The sequence below is a fragment of the Leptinotarsa decemlineata genome, unplaced genomic scaffold, assembly GCF_025532065.1.
Source record: "Leptinotarsa decemlineata unplaced genomic scaffold, Ldec_3_MD MMD2_tig00000008_RagTag_RagTag, whole genome shotgun sequence".
Taxonomy (NCBI): domain Eukaryota; kingdom Metazoa; phylum Arthropoda; class Insecta; order Coleoptera; family Chrysomelidae; genus Leptinotarsa; species Leptinotarsa decemlineata.
The window spans coordinates 14013202-14027008 of NW_027412537.1; the positions used below are offsets into that span (position 1 = coordinate 14013202).

At 37.7% G+C, this 13807-nt stretch overlaps 1 long non-coding RNA gene across 1 annotated transcript; it reads right to left on the reverse strand.

The window, feature by feature from the left end:
• Positions 1-6405: 6405 nt before the first annotated feature.
• LOC111508645 (uncharacterized) lies at positions 6406-7515 on the reverse strand. The gene is made up of 2 exons (XR_002722545.2): positions 7202-7515; positions 6406-6726 (listed from the first exon to the last, which is right to left on the reverse strand). It is a non-coding gene; the product is annotated as an uncharacterized lncRNA (long non-coding RNA).
• Positions 7516-13807: the final 6292 nt, after the last annotated feature.

Consider the following 13807-nt stretch of genomic DNA (forward strand, 5'->3'; position numbering starts at 1 on the left):
CGTGGTCGTGCCGCGCTCTACATCTGTCGTGCTTTCCGGCCAATGGCAAAGCTCGCCCGAACGCTGCCGAGGATCAACGATCGACGCGAAGGGCGTACGCGGATCGCGAAAGCTGTTTTTCTCAATTTCCCACTCGCGTCTTCGATCTGGCGAGAGAGCAGATTTGACGGGCGTCCTAGTAGGGGATGATCGGAGCTTTCGTGAGATTTGGGTCCGCTCGGCGGTTGTTTGGATGCTCGATCGCTCTTGAGGTGTTGCTGTCGACATCATTTCTGGTTTCCGTCCAGCATACTTTGAAAATATTAGAACAATTTACGATAGAGATAAAATTTTGCAAGGTCAAATCAAATAATCGACTACGTATAAGCATGTGCATGTGCAAAAAGTGCATTATGCTTTTTGACAAACATGTTCAAATTTGCACTGTAAACAGAAAACATAAAGCATCCCCGTATACAACTTATAATATCAAATTGATGATGAAAACCCGTGAAAGAGCTCATGCCAAATATCTTAGAGAAAAGACAGCAGCAGCTAGACAGTACTATGATAACCTTACGCAACTACGTCATTGTCGCAGTAAAACGTGAAAAAACAGCACATATACAATTCGTTTTGAACAAAAATAAAAACAATTCAAGAATGACATGTAGAAATCTTGCAGATTGGGGTGTTACTACAAAATCATCCTCGCAAACCAAAAGCCTGCCAATTGAACTACGTAGACCTGAAGAAATCAATGACTATTTTTAAACGTGGCTGGACATTCAATAGTAAATAATAACACTCTTTATCTACAGTAATAATAAATTGAACGCTCCTATGAACTTTTCCCTCACCGATATACAGGGTGTTCCTTAAACGCATGCTAATATTTAAGGAGGTAATTCTTAGAACCATTTTAAGAATAAAACTTCCTATGGACGTATGTCCTAAACGCCTTAACTTTTGAGATACAGAGTGGCAAAGTTTTCAAAAATAATCAGTTTTTTAATAATAACTGAGATAATTTTGTAGACATCTTTGGCATATTTGATACATATGTTCCATGCCTCAAGGCGCATTTTCTGATGTACACAAATTTGTATTTTTTCAAACAGTGGCATCACTACGGGTTTCGCATTGAATATTTTTGGGGAAAAAGTACTACGCCAATGCTTTCTTCTCAAAATAAAATCATTTTTAAAATCCTCATTTATTTTTGAGAAAATTTGATCTCCTGGTATTTCTTTGTCCCACGCATGATTATCACTCAAAAAAATAAAAATCGACAGAAAGCAAATTAAGAAATTAGATCAATTCTAAAATGAATGAGAATCTGAAAATTGCTTCATAACGCATTACCAATTCCCTAATAATATTTGAAAACATAATCTGCAAAAAATCTGCAAAGTCTAAACGAATAGCACAAATTTGTTAATTAGTAATAATACCAAAACTGATTATAAAAATTGTTGGAAGTGGCCACCTGCACTTAGTATGCATGCTTCCGCCCTTCTACGCATGGAATTACGCACCCGTTCAAATATTCCCGGCGTATTTCGTATAGTTTCACACGAGGCAACTATTCGCTCTCTTAAATCTTCTAAAGTATTAACGGGAGTTTTATACACAAGAGTTTTAAGGTGACCCCATAAAAAAAATCTAAACTGTTGAGATCGGGGGATCTTGCTGGCCATTGCTGAGGTCCTCCGCGACCTATCCAACGATTAGGATAAACTGTATTTAAATGGTTTCGGACAATTACACTGAAATGAGCAGGGGCGCCATCGTGCATGTACCATATTCGATTCCTTAACGCAAGTGGCACATCTTCCAATAACCCAGGTAAGTCTTCTTCGAGAAAGTGTAAATAAGAACGACCATCAAGGCGTCCTGGCAGAAAAAATGGGCCTATTAGATGATCACCTATAATTCCTGCCCATACATTAACCGAAAATTGGTGTTGGAAATGGGTTTCGGTTATTGCATGGGGATTTTCTTTAGCCCACAAATGATTGTTATGGAAATTTTGAATGTCATTCCGAGAAAAATTTGCTTCGTCTGTGAACAAAATTTGTGTCTCAAACTGCGGATTTAGTGCAATACTTTATAGATACCACTGACTGAAGTTCACACGCTGTGGAAAATCTCTGGGGAGTAATGCCTGCACTCTTGAAATATGGTATGGGTATAACAAAAAATCAACCAAAATACGCCAAACAATTTGATGACAAATATCCAGAGTTCTAGCGATCTTCCTCGTACTCGTCTCAGGATGTTCCTCAATTTCTTGCAGCACCGCTTCCTCAATTTCGGGAGTTCTTACTACACGAGGTCTACCTTCTGGAGTCCCTTTCTTGAAACTACCAGTTTCCCCAAGTCGACGATGAATATTTGAAAAGGTTCGGCTATCTGGTAAGGCACGATTAGGATATCTTTCCTGATAAATGCGCCTGGCTTCTGTTGCATTACCATCGGCAAGGCCATATACGTAATGCATTTGCGCCATTTCCGCATTCGTATAATTTACCATATTTACTGATATTCAGAAAAACAGCGGACTACCAAAATAACTTCAATAACACTTCAAAATCAATCAAAACGCACTGTGACAGTTTTTAACACCAACACCTTACTTTAAACCAACATCAATATTAGCTACTGACGTTTGTACATACCTACAGAGAATTCGTTTTTTATTGCTATGGTGGGTACGCTGTTTTTTCTGCTTTTAATCTTTAAAAGAAATCACATATCGACAAACTCCATATTTCCCATATTTCCAACAGGTGCAGTAAATAAATTCTGCTACACGTCATTTATTCCAGGATAACTAAATTTATGTTTTCAAAAATTATTAACCGGTTCTGCGTTATGACATAATTTTAATTGAGAACAGTGCATCTGACAACAAACAAATACCTTTCAGATCCTCAATTATTTTGCAACAAATCTGATCTATTAGTTTGCTTTCAGTCGATGCACGATACCGCATCAGATTTTTAAGGAATTTATCCTTAAGTAAAGCGATTTTTAATTTTTTGAGCGAAAACCATACGTCAGACAAAGAAAACCCAGCAAATCAAATGTGCTCAAAAATGTATGGAGATTTTAAAACTAATTTTTAATTCAAGATAAAACAGTGGCGTAGTATTTTTTCGCCAAAAATATACATTTCAAAACTCGTACGTACGCTACTGGCAGAGAAAATCAAGAAAATTGTACATCAGAAAATGCGCCTTGAGGCATGGAACATATGTACCAAATATGCCAAAGATGTCTACAAAATTATCTCAGTTATTATTGAAAAACTGATTCTTTTTGAAAACTTTGCCACCCTGTATCTCAAAAGTGAAGGCGTTTAGGACATACGTCCATAGGACGTTTTTTCCTTAAAATGGGTCTAAGAATTACCTCCTTAAATATTAGCATGTGTTTAAGGAACACCCTGTATGTGATGATGACATTTTAACTGCTAGGTATTAAAGAAATAAAATCTAATGCTTTAGGTATTGACAATATAAATATCAAGATCATTTCTTTGGTGATACCACACTGTATTGATGAAGTTAAACATATTTTCAACGAGTCCTTCAGACAGGATATTTTTTCAGATGTTTGGAAGGTTGCTGATATAATTCCAATTCCGAAAAAGAATGCACCTACAACGTTCAGTGAACTACGCCCTATCAGCATTCTGCACTTATTTTCTGAAATATTCGAGAAAAATGTTTCCCGTTAAGTAAGAGTTTTTCTTGAAGAAAATCGGATACTCCCGTACGAGCAGTCTGGGTTCCGCAAAAAAACACGGAGCACAGACTGCCCTCTTGAAAGTAATCGACGATCTTGCGAGATTCAGAGATCAATCAGAAGTCACCATTTCAGTACTGCTTGATCAAAGTTAAAGCTTTCGATTTAGTTGATTTCGATTTACTCATCAGCAAGATCAAGTGCATAGGAGTCGATGACATTTCTCTCAAATAGATGACCAGCTATCTCACCGGCCGATCACAGAGGGTCAAACTGAATAATTAGTCATGGTCATTCCTAACAGAAACAATCTCAGGTGTACCGCAGGGAAGTATTTTATGACCCTTGATGTTTTCAGTGTTTATTTTTGATTACCCCACTTTCTTATCACATTGACAAGTATATCTATACGCAGATGATAAACAGTTATATTTTTCTTCTCATAACACCGATACAGAAATTTGCGTGGCCAATATAAACACAGATTTGCACAAAACATTCCTATCCTCGGAGAATCGTGAACTGAAATTCAATCCAAATAAAACTTTGGCATTATGCATAGGGTCTCAAAGACAAATAGTAGAAACTAAGTGCAACTTTAGGCTCACTCTCGATAACGCAGACATTGTACCTATGTACCCCGGTTTCATTCGTCCTGTTCGACTGTTGATTCTTTTGTAAAAGTTTCAGTTTGGATCTAATTACACCTTCTCCATCAAATTTGATTATTAAAAACAGATTAATAGATATTTCAATACATTTTATTTCATGATTGAGATATTTCAATGTCATTGTGAAAATGTAATATTTCAATTATTATTATTTATGTGTTATTTATAATGTTATTATCTGTAATATTTATGTTATCACACCCAAGTCACTTCTGTGACTTTTGTGATATTGTCTGTTTGTTCAACTAAATTCTCTATCAAATGTATATAATGATATATCTGTGAATAAACATTATTATTATTATTATTATTATTATTATTATTATTATTGACTGGGTAGACAGTGCTAAAAATCTTGGCGTAACCATATATAGCTCTTTGTCTTTCTATGAACCTGTGACAAATATTTTCAAAGTATCATTATTCAAACTCAAATCGCTATATAAATTCAAGTATCAATTATCAGAAGAAATGAAACTCAGGTTAGTTAAAACTCTTATTTACCCCCATATCTAGTATTGCTGTTCGGTGTATTACAATTTTTTGCCGCAATATATAACAAACAAAAGTTACAACGTATACAAAATGTTTGCATGCGATTCGTATGCTGTATACCATATGGTGAACATATTACACCATTTTTGTTAAAAATGAAGGAGCTGAATGTGAGGTACAGAGTCCAATATTTGATAACATGTTTTGTGTTTAAGTTACTTCAAACCAAAACACCGTTCTGGCAGTTTTTATTCCCAAATGAATTGAAGTTACTCTCACCGCATAACATTCAGAACAAATTTTACTTTTAAGTTATTTGATATGTTCAATAAATTTGAGCTTATTGTCAATGTGAATACCTAGAAATTTAGATTAAGTCTCACTAAGTTATCACCAAATGACAGGTCATCAAGAGCACATCTGAATGATAAAATGTTTGTTTTAGTGATATTGAAGAATAGCAAATTAACATGTCACCACTCCTTGATTTTTTGCATATCAGTAGATATAATAAGGATAAGATGGGTCCCAAAACTGATCCCTGTGGAATACCACACAAAATTTCTCCTTTTTTTTCCGAAAGTCCTGTTGATCTTACCATTTGATTCCTTTCTGAAAGGTGAGATTCAAACCATTTGACTGCCATTGATCTGCAGCCCTATTGGAGATTTTTACTTAGCAAGATCTTATGATCTACGCAATCAAACGCCTTAGAATGATCACAAAAGACCGCAGCTGCTACATTACCAGAATTGAACTTTGAATAAATATCATAAAGAAATGAAAAGATGGTATAGTGCGTATTTTTGCTTTGAAAATCAAACTGGGTTTTACTCAAGATATTGTGGTCTTGTAGGAAAACCATCAGATGTATTTTCACCAGTTTTTCGAGAACTTTGGCTATAGTTGGAATGAGAGAGATCGCGCGTTTGCAGTGCCTCAATTGGAAGATTTCGAATAATTTTTATGGAGATTCCATCATAACCAGTTGCATTTTTATTCTTTATATTCCTCAAAATGTCTACTAATTCACTAATACTCTTGTCGTACAAAGTTAGATTATCCTCAATTCGGACATCTTCAAGATTTAATAAAGGATCGTAAGGTACCACTATATTTTCACTAAGGTTTTTTGCAATCGAACAATAATAATCATCAATTAAAAAAACCCGCATCAAAATGCATTGCGTAGTTTTAAAGATCTTAGCATACATAGGGACAGCGGGAAGCGACTTTAGTTTTATTCTATGTATAGTGATTTCAATTTCACTTTTTTTATCTCATAAATGACGTATGTTTTTTAAATTTCATTTAATTAATTTTCGACTTACCAAATGTATGCTATCTATCGCAAATATAATTATTATTGTTCTTGGAGTATTCAAGAAACTATCGGACAAACATTCGTTGTTACTTTCATAGTACTCCTAGAAATGTATCTTTTCTACTTCAGTATGAAAGCTGAGACTTATTTCAACATTTTGCACAAAAAATTACATCAATGAAATGTAGGAAGGAATTACAATCTTTATTTAGAATAAATATACAATATTTCAATTATCATCGAACGCCAAAATGTTTTCAAAACAGTCTATGATGTGTTTGCCAACATCATAAGGGCTAACGACGGCAACAATATGAAGAGAAAGTTGATCATCGAAAACTCCATCACAAAATCACTAACTGCTCCAGCAGTGGTGGCCACGACAGCTGGTGCTGCTGCCGCTGCTGCTGCTGCTGCCGCTGTAGAAGCAGCTTCACTAACACTTTCTAGCAGCAGAAAAACTGTTAATAAACCAATCCAAAATAATTTACTAACCTTGATGGTCTGAAAAAGAAAACGAAAATTTTAGTTTGATTAACGTCATGAATTGTCAAAAAAAAATCAACTCAAATTTCTGTTTATTCCTCTTACATTCTAGAAAGGGTGATTCTGAAGACATGAAAAATACTGATACTGTTTGATCTTCACTAATATCGCCGTTTTGAATTGAATATTTTCAAATTTATCCGAAGTTGTTTTATACTTCAAACGACAACAGAATAATATTTCATTATCAGGTATTACTTTAAAAAAGAAATATTTTTCCTACATTTTGATGTTCGGTTGAAGGTTTAAATTATTGTCTCGACTTGTCCATCTGGGTATATCCCTCTTTTAAAAATAATGGGGATCATTACTCAGAACAGGATACAAAAGAATATTGAAACAAGAAACCCAATATTTTTTTAAGGAATCACGCATCAGATTGTTACATTCATCACAAATGACAGTAATTTGGAGATATCATAAAGTAACTCACCATATTGAACGAATCCTTTTTTTCTGGTTGAATTTGGTAAAAACTTCTTCAAAAACTTTCGTAACTGACAAACTAGCACAATCTGTTTGCAAGATTCCTTGGAAACAGTAACGAAAAGACAATACAAAACGAAATATGACGACCTGATTTTTCACAAAAGTGCCAATTTGGATATGTTGACATATACCATGTGTCCCAAAACTATCTAAAACGAACATGAGGTTGAGCTTCTGTCAAGTATTCTAGGTAGGAAGGACCAATCTCCACTTTTATTACGCCACATGGGGTATATGAAAATAAGAGTGAAGAATGAACTTTTACTATGTTATTCACTACAAAAAAGTAACTGTGATAGGAAAACGTGATATTTTCAAAAATAAAGTTTGTGAAGAACAAATCGTTAGGTGTAGTTTGTGAAATTACTATGGATCTTCATCAAGTAACGGCCGAGAAAAATAAATGTGTGACTTGAGAAGTACTTCTTCTATAGCGTATTTCAGAAAGATGCTTTACCATGGCTGCATGGTAGTAACTCTCCTGATCCTGTCAGCCGATTTGTAGCTATCTAAGCCGAAATGTACAACACTGAACCTTTTGGTTCAGGGTGCCCACTTCAATGACTGCGGTAACCTTTCCCATACAAGGGCATCTGTAAGTCAGCTATACCTGACTAGGTATTCATTAAATTCCGCTTTGCATGAATCATCTGAGCATGATAGTTTGCAGACCTGCGCAAGGAGCATTCATTTTTCTCTTCTGGTGCAGATTATACTTCTGCTGCTCACGAATTTGGTGCAGAGCAGATTCATAAGACTTCCTGCTTTTGAAGAGGCAACTATCCTTCTTGGTTTATTAACAAGACTTGGAGAACTGGTAAGTTCTTGCTGTCGATCGTTATAGAGAGGAATTGGGCTCGTTTGGTTAAGGTATCTCCTTTGTAGACACAGAGTCGGATACTAAAGTTACTCTGGGGTCCTTGGAGAGTACCACGAAAAGCTACCTTGAGGAGGTCCATCATGGTAGAGCGTTATATTACCGTGAGTAGGTATTTCGCCCGGTTTTTCTCGAAACTTCCGTTAGGCTCAGAGTCCTATATTCTTTCGACACGGATACACATACCATAGGTGAGCACCATGAGTGATCCTGCCATTTCTTTATCCAGCGCAACAAGCAGATATCTGGTAGGCAAATTTGCCCACTATCTCACATCACATCTAAGAATCATTTGAATTTGAAATGATCAAGGAAAAGTCCTTCAAACATTTACGCATGAAAATTGCAGTAAGTTCTGAACCTGTTCACAGTATTTCTATAAGAGGCAAAAAAGTAACTGAGATTTTAGGATGAAAAACTTCAAAGTTCTTATGCGCGTATCCAAGCCATTAGCTATTTTCAAATCACATATACTTTTGTCAATATACATCAAATGGATCCAATCATACATTTGCAGTCATGCCTTTGCTCTCATAGTAAGCTTTTTGGATTTAAGACTGTCGTGTTAATAACTTTCTTCCTGGCGTTTCGCTAGTTCACTCAGTTGGATTTTCCAGAAGTGTTTCCATCTCCGATTTCGAGAGCAAATGAAATGATGGAGGCAGCGGCAACACAATCGGCAGTGTTAGTGGTAGAAATATCTAGACGAGGCGCAGGGACCCCTCTGAACCTGTACGTTAACGAGGTTGCGTTACTGGCCATGTGAGCTGGTGTGGTGTGGCTGGTGTGAGCTTCGAAATAGGAATGAGTCAGTTGAGGCTAAGCCTATAGCGAGAAGCGGTAACTGCGCAACCTCTGCTACAGGCAGCCAGTGATGCAATTGAACCCAGGTTTGTATTTAATAAACCCTAGAAAATACAAATGAGACCACAGAGTCAGATGCTACAAATACAATACGCATATATACGGACGGCTCAAAAACCAAAAAAGGTTCAGGATGTGGAGTTTACTCCAGATCACTAAGCCTAAAGATTAAGTGTGGAAGGGGAAAAAATACCAGCGTGGTTCAAAAAGAACTGGCTGGTATCTCAATCGCCACAACAGAAATAACCAAGAAAGGAATTTCTGACAAAAACATAACAATCTGCACCAATAGCAGACAAGCCTTATTAACCTTGAACAGACAACGTGTTACTCAGAGCTAGTACTAGAGTGCCACCAAGATTTAGCCACAGCCTCGGTAGATAATAACATTATCCTGAGGTAGGTTAAAGGGCATGACAGGGGTGAAGATAATCGCATTGCCGACTTTTCAGCCAAGGAAGCGGCTGGACTAAGAATTTTAGGACACAGTTACATCTACGGCCTGATGACTTCGACAATTACGGAGCTAGCCAAACGTCACACACATGCTCAATCCCTAAAGAGATGGGATGAAATCAAAGGATGCAGTCTTGCCAGGATCACCCAGGGCGACCTTGGGAAGCTGGCGCCGAAGAAATATCTGGCAATGACCAGAAAAAAACAGTATGATTTCTGACTGGCCACTGTCAACTAAGGAAACGCATCCATAATATGGGGCTAGTGGACACACCTCTATGCAGGATGTATGAACATCCTGCATAGAGGTGTGCAGAATGTTCATACATCCATGAACATCCTGCATAGAGATGTGCAGGATGTTCATAGATCCACACATACATACATGCACACCTCTATGCAGGATGTATGATGTATCTGTATGTATATGTATCTATGATGTATGAACATCCTATGCAGGATGTATGAACATCCTGCATAGAGGTGTGTCCTCCTAGTGACCTGTCGACCTTCCTGGAAAGGCCAGGATGGACAATGACCTAGGAGACCAATTCCTAGGGAGGATGTACAATGGGTCACATGTGACCTAAGTGATGTCGGCCCACACTCACCCTACCTACACTACAGAACTAGACGGGGCTCTGTGTGCAGTCTTTCTTCTATCAGGGATTGAGTTCTATATTGGACTGAACTCCAGAGATTCTTCTTTCCCATTGAATTTGTCTATGTGTGAATTTTTAGCGCCTCCGCGCTGGATGATTGGGATATCCCTAGGCTGGCGCTGGAGTTCCTATGGTGGTCCATCATGATCATTCAAAGCAATAAGAAAATAAATGTTTCAAAATTGAATCTCGAAACGTTCATCCCTCACCACGTACGAGTCTCTGCCCACTGAGCTCAGATACCTATAGTGTATACAGTTGTGTTTACTACAGTATACATAAACCGTGTTTTACTAAATAAATATTTTTTTAAATAACTAAAAATAAAATATGTCTGACAGTGATAATTTAGAAAGTGAAAAGCCTCCTGCAAAGAAAGCAAAATCACACTACGACACACTATCAAGTCATCAGTAAGTTAATTATATTTTTAAATTTCATAATTAAAGTGTGCATTTATCTGTGCATTAAGCCCGCGTATATTTGGTCTGCCTCAAGGGTCAGTAAATGTAAACTCTACTCTCTTGGTAACCATAATTGAGACTACCTCCGACATCACACATCGACATCAATAACAATTCTTTCTCGGTTTTTAAGAAAACAAGTTCAATGATGGTGATCTATTCAAATCCAGTTGGTCATTCATTAGAATCTTATTAGTCAGTGGGCTAATGCTTGAAGACTGGCAATAAACAAATCTAAAGAAATGAACTTTAAACGTTCAAGCCAGTCTCGATATACCTACACAGTATGTTCAATGGAATGACTCCTATCAGAAAACAACTACTCCCCTGGCTAATACCACGAAGGGCGTTGGATTATATCCGACAGGCGTCAGTACAGGAATCTTCACAGAAAATTTCCTGCATATGGAATTGGCAATACAACTAAAAGAGTCGACCTTCAATTTTGAAACGGGCACACTTGCAGACCGGTTTCGGGCTCATTAGCCACTCGTCAGTGCAAGATAGTGACCATCATCGACCTAAAGTCAATGATATTCCATAATTGAAAATCTCGAAATCCATCTTCAATTTAGTCAGGTTGGAGCCTGGCTCCCTTACCCTTTGAACTGATGTTTGCCAGAAGGACAAACGGGTCATAACTGATATGGGTGTTAAATGGTATGGCGGTATGAATGTCACGGTGTACCCCTGCCTGGCTGGGGTGAATTGGATGAAAACGTTGTTCATCTTTCATCGGAAGATATAGGGGCCTCATTGGACAGAGTGTCGGGGCCTTCTATATCGGGTGGGGTCGTCTATAATATAATCCATAGCTTCCCTGACTAATGGGTTTTCATGAGTTTCTGCACCATCAAAAACTCTTTGATTTCTCGACTGGATGGACTGCCGAATGGAAGGCAGCTGCGAATCTCTGCGGATGGCTTCATTCCGCACTAACCAAGGAGCATTCATAATCATCCTTATTAGCTTGTTTTGTAACCTTTCCAGAATGGAAATGTTGGACGGAGCCGCTTGTCCCAGACGCCTGAAGCATAAATGATGACAGACTTGAACATCGTATTGTAGATGGTAATTTTGTTATTTAGACTCATTTTTGATTTTCTGTTTATCAGAGGGTACAGACGTGCTATCCGACCCTCGATCTTAGATTTGACGCACATTATGTGCGGGTTTCAAGTGAGCCTACGGTCTATTAGAAGGCCGAGGTACTTTACCCGCGCTTGCCAGTTAATCTCCCTTCCAGAGGTTCTCACTTTTCTGGCCGGAGAAGATTTCAGTCTTCCCATGGTTATTGCCTGAGTCTTATCCGGGTTCACTCGGATCTTCCAATCAAGGTACCAGCGCTCGAGGTCGTCCAATGCACGTTGCATTTAGACGACACCGAACTCCCGACCCATGGAAGATGGAGAGGAGCGCCGTGTCATCGGCGTAAAGAGATATCTTCACACGCTCGGGCCTCGGAAGGTAACTGGTGTAAAGTGAGTACAACGTCGGAGAGAGCACGGCCCCCTGTGGCACTCCAGCAAGGATCTCTCTGTTGTCAGACAGAGATCCCTCTACTCTAACTTGAAATGTCCTGTCTTTCAGGAAGGACCCGATCCACGAGACGAGGCCCCGAGGTAGGTCGAAAGCGTTCAATTTATGCGTGCCAAACACGGTCGAAGGCCTTCGAGATGTCTAATAGGACAATATGTACTTTTTTATTTGTGTTCAACTCGCGGATGGTGTTTTTGACCAGCCTTAGAGCCTGTAACTCAGTGGAATTAAAAATCGGAATTCTTTCAGAGTATTTCATTCCTCTTCCTAAGTTGGAGCGAACATCACAAAATGTCACTCCATCTAGTGGACGAGGTACTAACCAACTGCATATCCGTAATTTGCCCGATTCCTCTGAATAAGAAAGAAAAACTTTTTTATTAGTCAGAGGGATATGCTTGATTGTGGAATATCATTGACTTTAGGTCGATGATGGTCACTATCTACCACTGACGAGTGGCTAAGAAGCTCGAAACCGATCTGCAAGTGTGCCCGTTCCAAAATTGAAGGTCGACTCTTTCAGTTGTATTGCCAATTGCATATGCAGGAAATTTTTTGTGAAGATTTCTGCACTGACGCCCGTCGGATATAATCCAACGCCTTTCGTGGTATTAGCCAGGGGGGTAGTTGTTTTCTGATAGGCGTCAGACCATTCAACCTAATGTGTAGGTATATCGAGACTGGCTTGAACATTTAAAGTTCATTTCTTTAGATTTATTCATTAGAATGTTTGAATTTTCAAGTTTATTAATTTTCATTGGTCTCAAATGATTCAGTTTCAAACCTTCATTTTCTATATGTAAAATTTCGAACTTTTCGTTAAAGATATGATTTTCTTCAAAAAGATGATTTGAATATGTTAAATTTGTTTTCTCATCTACAAAGCTCGTATGATGTTACCGAATTCAATTCCTGAGTGTTCTGGCAGTTTGACCACTATATACCTTAGGGCACGTTCCACACTTTAATTTATATACTCTTGATTTCTCAAATTTGGATGTTTTATCTTTATTATTTTCAACTAACCTTCCCAACGTATTATTTGTTCTATATGCAATTTTAATATCTCGTTTCCTCAAAAATGAAGCCACTTTTTCCGTTGTTTGTCCAAAACACGTTAAAGCTCTATAATTTTGATTATCTACCTGTCAAAAAAAAAACGTCTCAAATCGCTTTTGCGTAGACCTTCTTGGTAAGTATTTTGTTTATTAATTCGGCTTTGAACCCATTGTTTACTGCAATTTGTTTGGTGATATTAAGTTCTTTATTGAAAGAGAAACATTGACTTATCTGTGGATCATGCTATTATAAGCTGCTACTTTGTGTTGATGTGTAGAATCATAATGTATAGAAATATACACACATAGGAAAAGTCTAGGGATATTTTTATAACATACTAAATATCATAAAAATAAATGCATGCACCCTGTAGATTTCTATGGGTTGAACAAAGCCTGCAAAAACGGTAACTAATCTTTTATCAAGTTTTTTACAAACTGTAGGTTTTCGGCTAAAATGAATAATCTGAAAGTGTCGAGTTTGTACATTCTATGCAGTTCTTGCTCAGCAATTAAACTGGAAATATTGTGCTTTAACATGGAACGCCATCACTTACCATTGGCTGAGATGAATAGAGCTGTAGGGCTTCTTCAAGGTGGCATGCTCTTCGTTGGGGGGTCTCCCAAAGT